This window comes from Octopus bimaculoides, chromosome 9, assembly GCF_046866305.1.
Source record: "Octopus bimaculoides isolate indiv1 chromosome 9, ASM4686630v1, whole genome shotgun sequence".
Taxonomy (NCBI): Eukaryota; Metazoa; Mollusca; class Cephalopoda; order Octopoda; family Octopodidae; genus Octopus; species Octopus bimaculoides.
Window position 1 is genome coordinate 71,231,969 of NC_142936.1, and position 21,571 is coordinate 71,253,539.

Sequence of the window (21,571 nt, forward strand, 5' to 3'; positions counted from 1 at the left end):
CACCAATTAAAACTCTGGTTGTCTCCATTCTTATTTGTGTTATATATATATTAATGTTTGCTTTTATGTTCATTTATAATGAAAACAAAATTACATTAATCTGAAAATAGAGTATAAATTTATTATGCTTTAACAGGAATAGTATTGACAGTTTGATGATGGCTTAGCTGGCCAAACCTTTGAAGTCATTCTTAATACTATACTTGTTAAAAGAATAAAATATATATTGTGTGTGTGTGTGTGTGTACTTGTATACACACACATGTATATGTATGTGTGTATTTGTGACTTCTTGTCTTATGACTGTCGCCTTCATACAAGTGGTACTTTTCATTTTCAATCTTCTATAAAAATATGTCCAGCTAGGGTTGAATATAAACTTACCTGAAAGCAGGTGAAGGTTAGAAAAGGAGGTGCATCTGACCGCACAAAATCTGCCTCAACAAGTACCATCTAACCCATGCAAGCATGGAAAAGTTGATATTATTAATAATAATAATAATGATGGTGGTGGTGGTGGCAGTGGCGGCAGTGGTGGTGGTTCAGGTTAAAATAACTAATTTTGTAAGGTTTTGAATTTTATATGTGTATGAGTGAGTGAGTGTTTTTCTCTTTTGGTCATAAGTTTTGTTAGAATTGGCATCTGTAAATTTCATAAATCCTATCCAAGCTGTTGAAATTTTTGTACTGAAAATAATGTCATTAGATTCCCAGTTGGAAAATGTTCGCACCTGTATGTTTTTTTTTATAGTTTTTTTTTTATCAATTACCACACAAATAAAGGTAGATATATATCTACAATATTCCCATACATCCTGGTTTTATTATAGATTCTTCATTTAAACCATAATGTTATTATTTTAGCTTATTCCAAAAATGATTAATAACTCCATTCAGAATTATATTCAGTGGAGTGTTCATAAATATATTCTTAGATGTCATATATTTTGTCATTGCATTCACTTTTACAAAATATTACTTAAATATCTTTTTTTTTTTCTTTTTGTCTTCTTAAAATACTTTTTAGAATTTGCTATTGAGTAATTAAGACTATTGAATTGTTGATAGTAGAATTTATATATCGTTTGGGGGAGGTAGTATAGAAAAATATCTTGCAAGCAAAAGTGTGTATGCACACATCTTCATACATAGGTAATACAGTTCTCTATGGTGTAGTGGTTAAGAGCACGGGCTACTAACCCCAAGATTCAAAGTTCAATTCCAGGCAGTGACCTGAATAATAATAATAATAATAACATCGAAAAATACCTTAGAAATGAGAACCCAGGTTCAAAATTTCCCCAAGACACCTGATGAAGGCTGAAGGGTATGTCAGCCGAAAAGTGTTAACAACAAACAAGATGAGGACAAATATCCGTCAAATGTAAATAATGTAAATAGTTACATACATAGGTGTTTCTTCTCAATGAAAATTGCCTGCTGTTAGATATTGAGTAAATGTCCTTTACTATAACCCAAGGCCAACCAAAGCCTTGTGAGTGGACTTGGTTGAAGGAAACTGAAAGAAGCCTGTCATGTGTAGGTGTTTGTATATGTATGTATGTACATATCATCATCATCATCATCGTTTAACGTCCGCTTTCCATGCTAGCATGGGTTGGACGATTTGACTGAGGACTGGTGAAACCGGATGGCAACACCAGGCTCCAGTCTGATTTGGCAGAGTTTCTACAGCTGGATGCCCTTCCTAACGCCAACCACTCAGAGTGTGTAGTGGGTGCTTTTACGTGTCACCCGCACGAAAACGGCCACGCTCGAAATGGTGTCTTTTATGCGCCACCCGCACAAGCCAGTCCAGGGGCACTGGCAACGATCTCGCTCGAAAATCCTACAGGAGCCAGTCAGGCGGTACTGGCAACGGCCACGCTCAAAATGGTGCATCTCATGTGCCACCCGCACAAGAACCAGTCCAGGGGCACTGGCAACGATCTTACTTGGCTTGCCGGGTCTTCTCACGCACAGCACATTTCCAAAGGTCTCGGTCAGTAGTCATCGCCTCGGTGAGGCCCAATGTACGAAGGTCTTGCCTCACCACCTCAGCCCAGGTCTTCCTGGGCCTACCTCTTCCACGGGTTCCCTCAACTGTTAGGGTGTGGCACTTTTTCACGCAGCTATCCTCCTCCATTCTCACCACATGTCCATACCAGCGCAATCATCTCTCTTGCACGCCACAACTGATGCTTCTAATGTTCAGCTTTTCTCTCAAGATACTTACACTCTGACGGGTATTCACATTGACATTACACATCCAACGGAGCATACTGGCTTCATTCCTTGCGAGCTTACGTATGTCCTCAGCAGTTACAGCCCATGTTTCACTGCCATGTAGCATGGTTGTTTGTACGCATGCATCATACAGTCTGCCTTTTACTCTGAGTGAGAGTCCCTTTGTCGCCAGCAGGGGTAAAAGCTCTCTAAACTTTGCCCAGGCTATTCTTATTCTAGCAGCTACACTTTCAGCGCACCCACCCCCACTACTAACTTGGTCGCCCAGATAGCGGAAGCTATCGACTACCTCTAGTTTTTCACCCTGGAATGAGATAGAAGTTGTTTCCTGTTTGTTTACAGTCTTTATTGCACCTGAACATCTGCCACAAACAAAAACTAACTTGCTAGTTAACCTGCCTTTGATGTTGCTGCACCTCTTATGTGTCCATAGCTTGCACCGGGTACATCTTATAGAGTTACTACCTACTCCTTTTCTACATACTGAGCAGGGCCATCTACCTGAAGGGGTTTGTGTTTAATCTACCTTCCTACTTATTAGGATTTTGGTTTTAGCTAGGTTGACTCTAAGGCCCTTCAATTCTAGACTTTGCTTCCACACCTGAAACTTCTCCTCTAGTTCTGATAGTGACTCCGCAATTAGGGCAAGGTCATCAGCATAGAGGAGCTCCCAGGGGCAACCTGTCTTGAACTCCTCTGTGATTGCCTGGAGGACTATGATAAATAAGAGGGGGCTGAGGACGGAACCTTGGTGGACCCCTACCTCTACCCGGAATTCATTGCTGTACTCATTTCCAACCCTCACCTTACTGGCATATGCATGTGTAGGTATATGTATGTGTATGTACGCCTATATATATGCATGTGTGCATCGGTGTGTGTCTATGTTTGTGTCTCCCTGTCTTGATATTGCATGATAGTTTCATTAAAGTGAGTATTCCTCGTTTCTAATCTTTTGTGAAAACTTGCCTGGCCATGGAGAAATTTTACCTTGCTTGGAAACAAGTGAGAGATGGTGACAACCAACCATAGAAAATCCCATGCAACCCTTACAAGGATAGGAAAAATGGACACTAAAACCCTACTGCTGCTACTGTGTGTGTGTGTTTTTCTTTCTTTTTTTCTTTTTCTATCTTTGTAGGGTTTATTTTTATAAATTTAAGAACTTTGTTAGTTTTTTTATCATTTTTACCTGGCTGTAAGCTAAAATATATATATACTTTATAGATTTTCTTGTAAAAACATTTTGGTAATGACTTCAAAATATATTCGTTTTGTCTAAGTTTCTCTGCATTTATTTGAAGTTTTGCTTGTAAAAGATTTTCTGCAATTTTGATGGAAGCTTAGAACTAAAGTAGATTTCAATTAACCTAAGCAGATCTGAGTGCTTTTTAAGATCTTCTGTTTTAGATCTCCTGTTCAGAGGAATGTATTAAGGAAGTCATAAAAAGAAGCCTAAAAGCCATGGTAAACATTTACTATGGGTTAAAAGACTTGGCAGAAGTGTTTTGCTCTGAATCAGGAAGCAAGGTATAAAACTACCAATTAATGCAGTTCGTTTTCATGCTGTTATTTGACCGACTAGAATTATCAACCAAATCCTCTCATCAAACTGCTTTGTAAGGGAAAAGCTTACTGGCTCACTTTCGAATTATAAATGTAGCAGATAACCCTAAATACTGTTTCCATAATTTCAGTGTTCATGGGTAAAAATCAGCTTTGATTTCAAAGCTGACAAAAATAAAAGAACAATTTTACTACTCAGCTTACTCACATTATTTGGCAGAAAAAGGGACTAATAAAATACCTAACATACTTAAAATATATACTGGAGTTGATATGATTGACTAAACTTAAGGTGGAACCACAATGCAATGACTAAAATGAGTGAAAGAGTAATGTCATAAAAGTAAGCATATGTTAACTTCCAATAGAGCTGGTATTTTACCTGACAGCCAATAGTATAATAGTTAAATGTTAAAAATGATTCAATAAATAACTGGAATCGTTAAGATTCACGTGAAAGACTTCATTTAAAAAGACAGGATAATGATGGTTGAGTAGTTAAGACAATTTATAAAAGAAGCAACATTTGATTTTTAACTAAGAAATTTTTAATAATTTAAAAAATTGAATCTATGAAACATTTTTAAAGAAAACTATTCTCATCTTTTGTCTCCATATAGTCAATTACAGAAATCAATAATAGTTTTTCTTTTATTCACGTAGATGAGTGCACAGTGAGGTAACACATAGCCAAACTTAATGAAGTATTAAGTGAATGAAAGTTCACTTGTTCTCACTAAGGTAATTCATCAGAATTTTAAAGCAGTTAAATAGTAGGTCCTTTAAAAATGATATAAAATGGAAGTTTTTCAATTTATTACAGATACTAGAGTGTACATGTCATATGAGTAACTTTCAAAGTATACTTTTACCATAGTGAGTAATATCAGGAAACGTGGCATACTTATAATGATTGTAATTCAACTTTATCATATTTCTTGACATTTATACAAAATGATGAAATGGATATTAATTTTCAAGAGAAAAACATTTATTACTTTGAAATGAAATTAAATAAACTAAATTTCTCGTTTGTATATTTGCAATAAATATATGTTATTTTTCTAAACTTTAGCAACATAATCAGTCTATTCCATCGAAAAACCTGTTTCTGCAAAATTTGAATGCTTCCTATTACTCCTCATTTGCTCCTTCTTCCTCCTCATCTATGATTCTTTCTCTCTTACTCAGAGTGTGTGTGTGTGGGTGGGTGTAGATGGTATTCCTTTACTCATTGTCTGCCACCAAGGTCAGTATGTGTATTGATCCTGCATCTTTTATATTAGCTCTCTCAATATCTCTTTTTATTTTACTCTCTTTCTCTGTCTCACTCTATCTGATATAAAGGTATGGTGGAAAAAAATTCAGCCAACCAACCTACATTTATATCAGCTTTTATTATATAGAGATTACTATCCACCAAATTAAACTAAATCAAGAAAAACGTTAGAGTCTGGTTATTCATAGACAAACTATTAGAACAGACAGAGAGAGAGAGAGATTCTAGGTATCACAAATAGGAAATTTATATAGAAGTAAATTGTGTGTATAATGCTTGTCTTTTTACCTCCCCCACAATATTGATTTACTACTATTTCCAAATCTGCCACTGAGCATGAAGTATGACTGCAATTAATATCAATACTCTTTCTAGTGACATTCACAAAGTCGCTTGGTATTTGTGTGTACTATCCCCCCTTTTTTTTTATAGTTTGTATTCCATTTCCAGTTGAATTTCTGGCAAATTTAGTGAATAACTAGATAACTCTTTGTTTAAAGGTTATATCCTGTGTAGGTAAAGATTTCACATTTGTTACAAATCTGTTCTGTTTTAATTCTTGTTTAATTTTTCCTTTCTCAATATATTAGTTATTTTTAGCAGTTATTTTTAGCTGGATGTTTCAGTTCATAACATTTAGCTTTCATTGGATATGTCACTTGGAATCAACATCTTTTGAAAAATTCAGATTCATTAACTTGAATTTATAGCTCTTTCCACCCACACTGGTTGCTCCCACCTTCTCGTCTGTACTGTGAGTAGCCATGTAACTCCCCTGCAGCAAGAAACTTGTTCTCGTCTGGTCCCTTCCTTCATACTTTAAACTCTTGTCTCCCAGCAAAAAGCTGCCTCCCTCTCTACTGTAGTCCCCACTCAAACAAAGGGGATCTTAGTCTTGCAAGCTAGCTGGTGACTTCATGAAGGTTGGTGTCATGAAAAAATACTCAGGGTGTTAGGAAGGGCATCCAGTTGTAGAAATCATGCCAGTGCAAACTGTGAAGCATGACTCACTTTTGAACAGTTGGATCCTCTCACATTGCTCAACCCACACCAGCTTGAAAGATATACAGTAAATGTTGATGAGGATGATGTAGTAGTAGTAGTAGTTATATCATTATTATCATTAATAGAAAGGAAAATTTGATAGAATCTTGTCAGTGAACTTTTCTTGTACTTTGTGATTTTTTATAATTCTGAACCAAATTTTCCATAGAATAGCGCTTTCAACAATATACACATTTATACAGAGATGGTTAATGTTTCAAATACATCTTTTTTTTCCCTCTCTTGTATTGTTTATTACATTTGCAAAATAGTTCTTCCGCTATTGTTCTGTATGCATTTTATCATGTCTGTTTGCACAAATTGGGTGATTTTTGTTGAAGCAGTTAATTTCAGTTGAAACTCCTTCCCTCTGACCACTTGGCAAACCAACTCTTTGCTTTCAGTTCCAGTAGACCACCAGTGCCTGACCTTTCCGAGCATGCATCACACTAATTGGCCACAGCTGGACACATTGTACCCTGTCCTCTTCTCCCATGTGTTGTCCTTGGTCATCGTCAACACTGACAGGCTAATTAATAATAGGAATAATACTTTCTACTAATGGTACAAAGCCTGAAAATTTGGAGGAGGGGACAAGTCAATTACATTGAACCCAGTGCATGACTGGTACTTATTTCATCAAATCCAAAAGTAATTTGAACTCAGAGCCTAAGGATGGACAACATGCTGCTAAGCATTTTGCCCAGTATGCTAAGGATTCTTCCAACTCACTGCCTTATTAATAATAATGATGATAATCCTTTCTACTAGAGGCACAAAGCCTGGAGGGGACTAGTTGATTACATTAACTCCAGTGTTTCACAGGTACTCAATTTATCAACCCCCAAAAGGATGAAAGGCAAAGCCAAGCATTTTGCCTGGTGTGCTAATGATTCTGCCATCTTACCACCTTAAACAATAATAATAGTAATATACACATGCATGTGCAAACACACACACACACACACACACACACACACACACATAATATGAAATATGGGATGATCTCTGTGTGGGTGTCAGAGAGAGAAAGGAGAGATTTCTATGCAAAAAGCCCACTCATCTTCAACTGTGTGTTTGTGCATACTTTCTAAAACAAACTTCTTCAAATCCTTTGTGTGACTTTCCTGACAAATCTAAGTATGGCTATGCCAAAAAATTTGGTAGTCCTATGCTGCTTAGAGATGGTTTATTTCTCTGGTATATTATGCTGTTCTGCATAATCATTTGGGATAGGGTTTGAAATAGGCCTTTTTTTTCCTTTTTTTTTTTTTTTTTGTGGTTGTAGATCATAGCATGTTGTAAATTTTTACCATCCAACCAGTTACCTATAAAGATTACTGTAATCAGCGAAGGAAATATCTTTCTGTGTGACACATTCTATTTACAGTTGCATTCAGCCAGAGTATAACATTCATTCATCTTCTGATCACATAACTCGGAGCTGTATATTCAACTAATCTATCTTGCTTCACTGTTGTTTGTTTTGTTTTTCTTTTTTTTTTGTCTTGGCTGCAGAGAATAAGTAATTTTCTACATTTCTAATAAATACCCAGTTACTGTTCCTTCTTTATTGCTTAGATTAGTGACTTTCAGTTCTTTTGTGAGATAAATAGATAGATAGATAGATAGATGGATAGATAGATAGATAGGTGTATATTAATACATGTACACATAGATTTATGTGCATAGATTTAGTTGTGTGTGTATAATAAATAAATATATAAATATATATATGTGTGTATATATATATATATATGTGTGTGTGTGTATGTATGTATATATATATATATATATATATATATACGCATGTGTGTATGTATGTATGTATAGGTATAATCTACCTAGAAGGAAATCTCTGAAATAAAACCTGAGGCCTTGGAAGTTCCTGGTTTTGTCAATTTCCATGTTACACCGGTGAAAGTCTTCTTGGGCCAGTAGGTGGGGTAGTGCAGTGCAAGCTACAGCCACTGAAAATTATTGATCTGCACAGGTACTTCCTGTTCACCAAATCTTAGTAAAATCATTGAATTGGTTGGTTGGAAGAAACCTAAACTTACCACCATATGTTTGTGTGTGTGTGTATATGTATGTATGTAGATATATATTTATTTTTATGTGTTTCGATGTAGATGTATGTATATACATATGTGTGTGTATATTATATAGACAGATTTGTGGATAGTTCTGGAGATGTGTAGGTTATTTTTATCATTATTAATGCTGGCCAATGCATTGCAATACATTCAATTCAATTCAGCTAATCTGATCAGTTGTTTATGTGGTGCTACCAGTTTATTTCTACCTTTAAACATCTTCAAGACTGCTTTAATCATTTCTTATTTAAGAGTACATATTTAGATTTTGATTATAGTTTACAACACTAAGCCAGTCTTCATTGATTGTCCACAGATTAATACTGTCAAATTTATTAGTAACTCTTTTTTTGTTTTTTCAATCTCAAGTTAATTGGTTTGAAACAAGTTTAAAAAGTATAGTTCAGATTATTTCTGAAAACTAAGAAAGAAAATAACAATTTAATTGGAACCATCGCTTAATTTGTTTCATTGCTAAAGGGAGTGGGGGTATAGATTTCACTTCTGTTTATGGAATAAAATCATTAACATTTTCTATTTTTATATTTCCATATTTGTTACATCTTTATATTTTGCTCAAAATTGAAATTTTATAGGAAATAACTGTTGTAGTTTGCTTGAAGCGTTGCAGAATATGTTGAAACTAAGTGAGTTATAGAAAGAAGGTGATAGCGATGCAGATAGAATATTAAATTTGGAGCTATGCTGATAGATTTTTTTTTTTTTAGAGTAAAGAATCTCTGTCTGTCTCAAATGTATAGTGTTTCCTCATCTCTCTCCCTCCCTCGATACTGTTCCCTCCCACAGTTGAAGGGTCTTGTCTTGTAAATTATTTGGTGACCACAAGGCTGCTGGTACCATGCTCTAAAGTGGTTAGCATTAGGAAGGGTATCCAGAAAAACTATGCCAAAGAAGACAGTGGAGCTTGGCAAAGTCTTCTGGCTTGCCAGTTCCTGTGAAACTAATTTATGCCTGCATGGAAAATGGACATAATGATTATAATGATGATGATGATATTAAGAATTAAATATTTATAACGTCTAATTTGAAATCTAAAAAGAAAATAGGAAGCCACACTCCCTTTAAAGCTGCCTCCCTCTCTACTATGACCTCAGTCCGATGAAGGGAGTCTTAGCAATGCAAGCTGCATGACAACCTCGCTAGTGCTGATGACACAAATAAAAGGCACCTAGTGTATGTTGTGAAGTGGCTGGGGTTAAGAACAACATGCAGCTGTTGAAACAATGCCATAGTAAGCATTAAAACCAGACACAGTTTCCAACCCATGGGATCTTGTCATACCATCCAACTCATGTCAGCATGGAAGAAGAACATTTAACCCTTTAGCATTTAAACTGGTCATACCCAGCCCAAATATTCTACCTGTTTTATTTTCAAACTGGCCAAATTCAACCTTTCACACCAACCCTACAATGTCATTCTAAAAATAATCACACCATCAAAATCACAAAGCTATAAGATAATGCATGATTCATTTAAATCAATGTGAATCAATAAGCATTACAGTCAACAGAGTAATCTGTTTGCTAAAATGTTAAAGATGGCGGTGGCAGCTGCTGGTCCAAAGTTGTATTATTGTTCATGACATTAGGGATGAACATATTTGCCTATCTACCTTTAACTAACTTTGCAATTTGTCAATCACATGATTATGTGCAGTCAGGCTTCTTCTCTTAAAGTCTAACAAAGCCAATATGTCAAACCTTAATTGGATGTATCTGTACTGAGTTAGGAAGCCTGTCTCTGAAGTGACTGACAAACCACTTGTAAAGCAGGGATGTTGTGGAGATACAAAGTTCAGGCAGAAAGCGGAGAGACATTTTTACTCAATCTGAAAGAGAAAGGAATACAAAGCTTCATGTCTTGTAATTGATAACAAGATTGTCCAGCAAACTTTAACTCTTTTGTTACCATATTTCTGTTGCAATGCACCCTCTTTGTTTTGATTAATTTTGAAAATAATGAAGAATTTAGTAAAATAATTTGATATTGTTGAGCTGCTGTTTTAGGTGGCAAGCTGAAAGTGCATTGGAAAAAAATCTAAGCAGCATTTCTTCTGGATCTAAATATTCTGACCTCAAATTCTGCTGAGGTCAACTTTGCCTTCCATTCTTTTGTGGTCAATAAAATGAATACCAGTCAAGTACTAGGGTTTGATGTAATTAACGTTCCTGTCTCCTCAAAATTGCTGGCCTTGTGCCACAATTAGAAAGAATTATTAAGCTGCTGTTTGGAACATAATTAACATGAATTTTTGATGGAATGTTTTAATTTAGATCACTTTAAAACAGGGAATTTGTGTCACAGAATCTTGGGCAGCCTCAGGTTGGTTGATATCAAAAGAGTTAATCCTTTTTTTGTTACCATACTTCTGTTGAAATATACTGGCTTTGTTTTAATTAATTTTTAAAACAATGAAGAATTTATTAAATAACTCTGTGATGTCAAGCTGGTGTTTGGAACATCACATGAAATTTTGATGAATGTTTTAATTTAGATCATTTTAAAACGGAAAATTCATATCATAGAACCAGGGACGGCTTCAAATGGAATGGTATCAAGAGATTTAATACTTTTGTTGCCATGCTTCTGTTGAAATATACTGACTTTTTATTTTAATTTTTAAAACAAAATAATTATCATTATTAAGCTTGGTGTTTGAAGCTTAAATTAACATGAAAGTTTGGAAGGTATTAATTTAGATCATTTTAAACAAGAACTTTTTGTCATAAGCAATATCAAAGGAAGGCTAACTGGGAAGATGGTTTCCATGGGTGGCAAATGCTCAGGAGCAATAAACACTGAAAATGTGCAGAGAACAGATTCCGTCACATTCCAGGGGGAAAAACTACAAGTGGTTGACAGCTTCCGCGACCTAAGTGACCAAGTCAGTAGCGGGGGTGGATGCTTTGAAAGTGTAGCTGCTAGAATAAGAATAGCCTGGGCAAAGTTCAGAGAGTTCCTACCTCTGCTGGTGACAAAGGGCCTCTCACTCAGAATGAAAGATAGACTGTATGACGCATGTGTGCAAACAGCCATGCTACATGGCAGTGGAACATGGACCATGACTGCTGAGGACATGCGTAAGCTTGCAAGGAATGAAGCCAGTATGCTCCACTGGATGTGTAATGTCAGTGTGCATACATGACAGAGTGTAAGCGCCCTGAGAGAAAAGTTGAACTTAAGAAGCATTAGATGTGGTGTGCAAGAGAGACGACTGTGCTGGTAAGGTCATGTGGTGAGAATGGATGAGGACAGCTGTGTGGAAAAGGTAGACCCAGGAAGACCTGGGATGAGGTGGTGAAACACAACCTTCAAACATTCGGCCTCACTGAGGCAATGACAAGTGACCGGGACCTTTGGAGATACGCTGTGATTGAGAAGACCTGACAGGCCAAGTGAGACCATAACCATGGCTTATGCCAGTGCTGCATAACCAGTTCATCTAAGAGTACCCTTCAATCATTGGATAATAAACTACATTTGTGAAACCCTGTTGAGGCAAGTGAAATCATTGTTGCAGAAGATGACAATACTGCCTGATTGGCACCTGTGCCAATGGAACGTTAAAAGCACCATTCGAGCGTGATCGTTGCTAAGGCTGCTGACTGGCTCCCATGCCGGTGGCACATAAAAAGACCATTCAAGCGTGATTGTTGCCAGCATCGCCTGGCTGGCTCCTGTGCAAGTGGAACGTAAAAAACACCATTTGAGCATGGTCATTGCCAGTGCTGTTGGACTGGCTCCTGTGCAGGTGGCACATAAAAAGCACCATTTGAGCATGATCAATGCCAGTACCACTTGACCGGCCCTCATACTGGTGGCACCTAAAAGCACCCACTACACTCTCAGAGTGGTTGGCGTTAGGAAGGGCATCCAGCTGTAGAAACTTTGCCAAATCAGATTGGAGCCTGGTGCAGCCTTCTGGCTTGCCAGCCCTCAGTCAAACTGTGTAATCCATGCCAGCATGGAAAGCGGACATTAAATGGCGATGATGATGATTATAATGATATAAAAGTGGGTTTCGTTTTTAATTTGAAAAGTTGTAAAGAAAATAGAGGGATAGGAACTGCACTTTCACTCCCATAGTACAAGCAATGATTCAATAATTTGATAACTAATATGAGTCTTTGTTGCATTGTCGATATAAGGAATTGTAATGTGATGATAGAAGACAGAAATACAAGTTCCCAGTAATTGTAAATTAGGGCATTTGATGGAAGGGTGCCTTCCTTTCTTCTTAAAATGTAGCAGAACAACTTGCTTGGAAATATCTTTTGAATTACTATTATTCTGCTCCAGAGGAACATATAAAATTCATTAATTCTCTCTTTATGTTGCAGATCAATCTCGTGTTAAATGTAGAGATATGACAGTCTTTCATTTCAATCATCAAACCTTGATTGTAGTTAATTAGATATGAGATATTCAGTTGTCTTTTCATCTGCCACATATTTGCTTTATAAGTCTTCTAAATTACTGATTTTTAACTAAATTTTAAAGGCTGACTGCCATTTATCATTTGCCACTCTTTAAGCAAAAGGTTTAAACCTTTTGATACCAACTTGCCTGAAACTGATTTGGTTCTCTGATACAGACTACCAGCTATGATATAGATGTTAACCTTTCATCAAAATTCTATGCCATTTTATATTCCAAACACCAGATTGTTACTGATAATGTTTTTGTTTTTTTACTAAATTCTTCGTTAATTTAAAAATTGACACAATGGCAACATATTTCATTAGAAATATGCCTATGAAAGGGTTAATTATCTATAATTAACTTTTACAATAATATTTACGATTATCTGATGTCCAAGTAATGTAAAATATCCTGTTGTTATTGTGCAAATTTTTTCTTTTATTTTTTGTGTTAATCATTAATTATAGCATTCAGAAAAAAAAAGTGAACTGAACTAGTAATCATTTTAGGATCTCTCTCTTTGCATACTCATAAAAAAATAAACATAGCCTAATATAATATTTGGCAGGAAGCTGGTAAAATCATTAGTATGTTGGGCAAAATGCTTAGCAGTATTTTATCCATCCTTACAATCTGAGTTCAAATACTGCCACAGCCAACTTTGTATTTCATCCTCTTGGGGTGATAAATAAGTACTAGTTGAGTACAGTGGTTGATGTAATTAACTTAGGTACACCTGGGCAAGAGTATGAAAACTGCACCCCTCTGCCAAGCCATATCAAGTCAGTGTGGCAGTTAGGTTCATCAAACCAGAATGACGTCTGGCTCAAATTCACAGCCTCCACATCAGACCATGGTTGTTGGGGAGAAGATGCAGAGACCTTTGTCCTACAGTAGACTGAACATAGGCAATTTAGTCCAATACATTATATATATATATATATATATATATATATATATATATATATATATATATATATATATATATATATAATAATTTTTTTCCCAATGGACCAGTCACTGGATAAGTTTGGCACAGAAATGTTAACATAGAGTGGTGAATAAATCGATATATCGAATTTGAAGTCTCTGTCTCTTTTGAATATGAAAATTTAAAAGTTTAAAAATCTTATGATATATATATATATATATATATATATATATATATATATATATATATTTATATATATATATTCACAGTAATGCCTCAATATATGAGTTAATTTGTTCCCAGTAAGTGAAAACTTACAAAGCAGAGCAATAATTTCCCATAGTAGCAATGTTATAAATCGTAGTCCATTCCCAGAAAAATATTTTACCTATAAAATTTATAATACTCATAAATAAATGGCAATAAAATAAGAGTAGAATGTAAAGAATATTTTATGTAAAGTGAAGTTAATGTCAAGATCATTTCTGATAAAAAAATATTATTACTGTTTTCTGAATCACACTAGACTCGTGCACACCATCACTTGAAGACGCAATTACCGATTCACAAGCCTAGAGTTGTTTGCTTAGAAGAAGCTATTTTTCACATTCTATAAATTTCTCAGTAGCACACAGAAGCATTTGTTATGGTAGTAGAAACTTTTGCACTTCGTTCAAAATTAATATTTATTATAAAATAAAACTCGTAAACCTTGGGTCTCATAAAGTGGGTCCTTGTAAAGTGAGGTATTACTGTATATAACTTTTGCTACTAAGCATTTCACCTGGCACGCTAACGATTCTGCCAGGTACCTGTATTAGGCTATGTTTATTTTTTATGAGTATGTAAAGACAGAGATCTTAAAATGATTATTATTAGTTTAGTTTGCTTTTTTTCTGGAAGCTATAATTAATGTTTAACACAAAAAAAGAAAAGAAAAAATTCCCACAATAACAACAGGATATATTACATTAGTTACTTGGATATCAGACAATCATAAATATTATTGCAAAAGTTAATGTGGAGTTAATGGGGGTGGTTGTTTTGTGAAAACATATTGCAAAGAAAATCAACTTTAAAAAACATATATAGGGTGCAATGAATAAATTATCTGAATTACTCAAAAATGAAAATAACATTAACATCTCATTTTAACAGATATACAATAATCCCTTGACTATTGCTGGTGTTATGTTCCAAAAACCCCTGCGATAGGTGAAAATCCACAAAGTAGAAATAGTTCTGTATTATATATTTTTTAAAGTTATTTTTATAATTTGTATGTATTTATTTTTTCATAAATGCAAAACAACACCACAGAGAAATGAATGTAAGCTTAAATAATAAACCATGATAGGTGAACTGCGATATGGCAAGGGATTACTGTATTTATCAAAATTACATAAAAGTATCTTAAAATACTAACAAGTAAATTTATTCAATAAAATCATAATTGGCTTCAACCATGGCCTCCAGACAACTTCAGAATCTCCTGCAACTCTTCTGGCTGGTCTCCTTCTTTAAGTTGGTGAATGCTGCCATAATCCTTGCCTTCACTTAATTATTAGGTGTTACGAGGAGTTTTATTGGTCTCTCACTCAACTGCATCCCACACATAATAATCAAGGGGGTTACAGTTTGGGGAGTTAGGTGGCTGGATGTTTGGGGTGATGTGGTTGCAGAAATTGTCTGACAGCCATGACTGGGTTCTCCTGCTTGTGTGGTATGGTGCAGAGTCCTATTGCCAGACATTCGGTTGTCCAGCAGCCAGCCTTTTGACCCAGAGCAGCACTACCTTCTCCGGGCACTTGATGTAGGCCTTTGTGTTGAGTCAGAGGTCGTTTTGGAAGATGAATAGAGGCGTAATGTAACCATCGCTAGTGATCACTCTAAACACCATGATGTTGACTGAATATTTGATTTTTATCACTCTCGGTACATGTCCTCAGATTGACACCCAAACACTCTGAAATGTTTGTATTGGAGCTTCCAGTATGAATGGCAAGCAGTACAGCAAGTTGTTTTGAAATTTCTGGCAGAGTGAATTGTGTCGTGGTGCTTTTTTCTCACAGACAGTGTCCAACTAACTTTATTATATTGTGTAGTCGATGAAATCAAAAACAAACAGTGCACGAAATTAAAAAAATATAAAACGGTGACAATTTACCCATCACACCCTGTATGTATGTATATATATATAGTATTATATATTTTGAAAATTGTCTTCATCATCATCCTCAGCATTTTTAATGTTTATTTTTCCATACTTGATTGAGGCAGATTTTCTATGACAGCATGCCCTTCTTGTTATCAACCCCCACCTTTTTTTTTTTTACCAAAGAAGCAAAGTAATGTTCCCCCATAGTCAGACATATTTTTACAGAATACCTGAAATGAATGGTGCCTTGTATGAGAATGGAACACATTTACTACTAAACTGTGATGTCAAGACACAGAAGCACTAACACATACACACACACCTATGTGCACATTTACTTACATCTATACATGCTTGTGTGTACAACATGCTTCTTTTACTTTCCATTTACTAAATCCACTTGGTCCAAAATTATAGTGGAATGCATACTCAAAGTGGTATGCAGTGGGACTGAACCCAAAACCATGTGTTTGGGAAGCCATGCCTGCACTGGAACAGATATTTAGGGTCACGTATCCGAAGAAATTAAGATTTGTATTTCAGTTCTATTCATATATATATATATATATATATATATATATATATATATATATATATATATATATATATGCACACACACACACACACACACACACACACACACACACACACACACACACACACACACACAGATATTTCTGTGAAATAGATTTCAATTCAGAATCTTTATTCCAAACTCTCATTTGTTATAACATAGTCCTGCACAAATGGTACCTGTCAAACCTGGAAATATTTAAGCACATTTCAGTTGTAACAGACAAAAATTCTTTACTGGGTTCTTAGTTCCATATGTATTACTAATTCGGTTTTACTTAATTTCCTTGGAGATTCCTTTTATAAAGGAGACCTTATCTGTAACAGCTTGTCATTTTTATTTTCAGACTAAACACTATTTCAGTTCCTAACTATTGTTTTCCATTTTTTTTTTTTTTTGACACTGTTATATTGCAAGCAAAGCTTATGCATTTTTCAGTAATACTTTGGTGGCTGAATAAGTATTGATATTGACTTTTGATGGTAAAACTGTAGCACAATTCATGATATTACATTATTAGGTGCTATTTTGGTATGCAAACGATTATTGCACCTGCTCACCTTGGATGAACTAAATATCTTGAGAAAATCTTAGATGACATTTTCTGATATTTGAAGTATCTAAATATCATCTCCTTAATATATAATAATGTTAATTGTGATGACTAAAAGTCTAAATTACACCTCTTTGAAGCTAACTAGCTTTTATCTTTTACTTGTTTCAGTTATTGACTCAAATCAACACCAGTTGTCAAGCTGTGGGGTGGGAGTGGGAGAACACATGCACACATACACACATGTGCACACATACACACATGTGCACACATACACATATGTGCATACATAAACACATATGCACACATACATGATGAGCTCCTACACAGTTTCTGTCTACCAACTTCATTCACAAAACATTGGTTGACTTGGAGCTGTAGTAGAAGACACTTGCCTAAGATGCCATGCTGTGGGACTGAACCCAAACCCACATGGTTCCAAAGTGAGTTTCTTAACCACATGGCCATGCATTGCACCAATGTCAAATATTTCTGGATATTTCTTAATATGTATGTTATTCTGTCTTAACTATTCCTTCATATATTTTCTTCCCCTTCTAATATGTTTCATCATTTGTTTTTCTTATGCCATATGAATTACTCCCACCCACTCTTCTGTGATGTGAGTAGTCATGTAGCTCCTCTGCAAGACAGCAAAAAACTTGTCCCTGTCCCTACTTTTACAATTTAACCTCTCAACCCCTAGCATAAAGTTACCTCCCTCTCTTCTATACTCCCACAAGACTAAAGTTGAGCACTTTAGCTTTGTAAGTTACATAGCAACCTCTCTAGAGGTGACACTACAAAATAAAGCACCCAGTATTACTCTGTAAAGTGGATCATGTTAGGAAGAGTATTCACCCATAGAAACCATGCCAAATCAGACATTGCAGCATGATGCATTCCTCAAACCTGTCTAACCATCCAGCCCATGCATAGAAGATGGAAAATAACAGATGTCAATGGCGATGGCAGTGATGATGGTGATGATGATGATACTGACGATGCTGGCAGGGGTGATAATAATGATGATATAACAAGTTTGTTGTGCAGAAAATATTCTATTGACAAATATATGGCTTTCTTAGTTTTCTCTCCCAGTAGGTTTATATGCAAAATAAGAAGGTCCCTTTGACAAACAAATTTTTTATAGCTTTGCATGTAATGTAGCTTGAATTGTTTAAAGTCATTTGTCATATGATGTATTATATAATCATCATATATCCACTTTCCATGCTGGCATGGATTGAATGAGTTGTCTCAATCCAAATCAATTCTTATTGAGGGTTTGATATTGCAAATTGATCGATTCTAATATCAATGAAGATAGATTCCAATATTGAATTTTACTAATCTCATATCACTTCTACATTTTCCTTTTCAATATACATCGCAAGGGTCTAGTCTATAGTTTGTAGGAGGACAGTTAGAAGAAACTGTGGTGTGGTGATTTTTCAATGGAGTTAACATCATGAATGAAATGGGGATGGAGGTGAAGATGGGGTGAAGCTGTCTCATAATTTTGGCTTGCTACTATAATTTCTAATCAAGAATCTTACAAAACTAATACATAAGCATAACATATTCTAATTATTATTGATGTATTATTATGACTGGTTTTGTTTTTCTTCCAAATATTTTTATGCTTCTACTGAAACATCCATAATACTGAGAATGAAATCAACATTTTTGTTTTTGTATTGTTTTTATATCAAATACATTTAGGTTAAGATATTTGTGTGTCTTCGGAGCTGTTCACGTCTGGTTTAGAACCTGTTTGTCTGAGAGGCACATTGCCAGAATCAGTTTTGTCGTGAGCAAGGAACAGTGTGCTGGCAAGTGTTATGTTAACATGTTAAGTTATGAGCATGTGGGGAAATTATTTTCAACCATGTTTTAGTGAAGAAGTATGGTTTCTGGTTCAGTTCCACTGCATGACACCTTGGGTAAGTGTCATCTACTCTTGCCCTGAGCTGCTTAAATCCTTCTGAGTGGATTGTGAACTGACAATAAAGGAAGCCCATTGTGTGTGTGTGTGTGAATTACTGACTCCATGCTTCGAAATTACATAATATTTGTAAACAAGTATTACTGTCATGCTGTCAGTACCCTTCATTTCCAATATTCTGTGAAAGCATCTCTGGTCCTGGAGAAATATTAACCTTACTTGGAAGCAGGTGAGGATTGGCAACATGACAGCTGTCTGGACATAGAAAGTCCACTCCTACTAAAATTCTGTCTGACCCATGCAGCATGGAAAAGTGACGCTTAAAATGGTGATGATGTACAACTGTTAAATAGATATTATGTAAATCAAGAAATAAACAGAATAAGAGTTGTAAAGTTTCTTATGTATTAGAACATAGTTGATAGATACAGCAGGAATAATCTCATAGAGAAAAAGTTGAAGGATGAAAATTACATTATATGTCTGAGGACATATAGCTTTGAGCTTTCATACAGAAAATATCCCTCAAAAATTTAAGTCCCTGGATTTTCATGAGCTTTTCTATGAAATTCTAGAAAACAACTTTAGGTGTAAAAATTAAACCTTTGCATTAGATTAGCACCACCTACCATAGGCTGATGTTATATATGCTTGGTTGGATATTAATTTATATAATATTGTTGTTTACCAGAAGTAACCATCTTCAGTCTACATTACCAAATATAGTAATGATGTTTGTCAAATGTTTTAGCTTCAGATCTTAAATATTATACAATGTACAAGCTTTGGAAGTACATATACTAAAGTTAGAACGATACAGAGAAGATTAGTATGAATCCTGCACAAGGATGACATGTAAATTCACGAGGCATTCCGTATTTTCTATAGGTGCAAGCATGACAGTGTGGTATGAAGGTTGCTTTCCAATCACATGGTTCCAAATTCAATCCCACTGTGTGGTGGTTGTAGTGAATGTGGGAGATTAGAAGTAAGATACCTATCTTCTCTTCGTTGGCACAAACTTGTCGGGTGGTAATGTATCCTTCCATGTGGCCCGTCCTGAAATGCTAAAAATAGCAGCTGCTTTCCCTCACCTTGACAAAGCACTGACACGTCCTGCACTCACGGCTTCCCCAATCGAAAAGGGCACAATCTTCCCCTGCCTGTGCGCACGTCACCTCCGCACCCTTCTTCTTCTGGTCATCTCCCCAGCCGCCGACATCATCCCACAGTGGCACCTTGGGCAAGTGTCTTTTCTATAGCCTTGGGCCAACCAAAGCCTTGTGAATGGATTTAGTAGATGGCACTGAAGCCTATCATATATATATATATATATATATATGTATATATATATATATATATATATGTGTGTGTGTGTGTGTGTGTGTGTTTGTCACCCACCGCTGTTTCACAACCAGTATTGATGTTTTTATGTCCCTGTAACTTAGCAGTTTGGCAAAGGGACCAATAGAATAAGTATCAGGTTTAAAAAAGAAATAAATAAGTACTGGGGGTCATTTCATTCAACAAAAAAAAAAAATTGAAGCTGGTGCCCCAGCATGGTCACAGTCAAAAGGCTGAAACAAATAAGAGAGATAAAAGAGATCCAATTTCAAATTTGAAGGAAAACTATTTGCTGTAAGTGCAATGGTTGTAGTGAGGTTCAGACATTGCTTTGATCTCAGTTATTGTGTCTCGTCTATGTTTAAACTATGTTCAAAAGTATTATTGGATTTTGGTTATGCAATCTGTCTGATTTGTTCTTTAATTCATTATTTGTTCTCGTGATATAATGTGTAGTTATTTATGTTTAGCAGACTTGTGAGTTTCATAGAAAATTATGGATTTTATAAGAGCAACAACCATATAGACATTGTACTATTAAGTAACACGTGCATTGTTATCATCACCATCCATCAACACCGCTGTTTTAACGACTACTGTTACATGCTTTTATGGGCCAGACAGAATTCACCGAACCTTCCTGTCACCAACCCTCACCTGTTCCCAAGCAAGGTAATATTTCCACATGGCCAGACGTGACTTTACTGGAAGACTGGACTGGAAATATACAACACTGTTTGTATGTTAGATATGTATATTTACAACCTTCACATGATGCCAAGATAAGGGTGCATGCGCGCGCGCACACACACACACACACACACACACACACACACACACACACACACGCACACACACACTTATATATACAAACATATGGTGAGCTTCTTTTGGTTTCCACCTATCAGATTCACTTACAAGGCTTTGGTCTACCAGGGGCCATTGCAGAAGACACTTGCCCAAGGTGCTGTGCAGTAGGATTGAACCCAGTACCACTTCTTAACTTCACACCCATGCCTGCATCCCTAAAAAAATTCACTCTGTAAGCTACACACCCACAAATTCTTACACATCATCATTATCTTTTAATGTCATCTTCCATACTCACATGATCCAACAGGATCCAAAACACAGTCAAACCACAGCATGTGCTTTGACATGGTTCCTACAGCTGGATGCCCTTCCTCATGCTAACCACATTACAGACTATACTAGATGTGATTTACATTGCACTAACATTAGTAAGGTCACAATGTAATTTACCAGGTTAAAAATCCTCAGGACAATTAATAATAATAACAAAAGTACTGAGGAAGACAAGAAGTTAATGATGGCAGTTGTTGTTTTGATGTTGATATTATTTAGGCAGCTAGCTGGTAGGATTT

At 35.7% G+C, this 21,571-nt stretch overlaps 1 protein-coding gene and 1 non-coding gene across 16 annotated transcripts in view; both read left to right on the top strand.

The window, feature by feature from the left end:
• Positions 1–21,571, top strand: part of LOC106881649 (transient receptor potential cation channel subfamily M member 3) — a 701,312-nt gene that overhangs the window by 500,782 nt on the left and 178,959 nt on the right. The gene's annotated exons all lie outside the window — the stretch shown is intronic.
• LOC128248799 (U6 spliceosomal RNA) lies at positions 19,619–19,725 on the top strand. Its single transcript, XR_008264960.1, has one exon. It is a non-coding gene; the product is annotated as a U6 spliceosomal RNA (small nuclear RNA).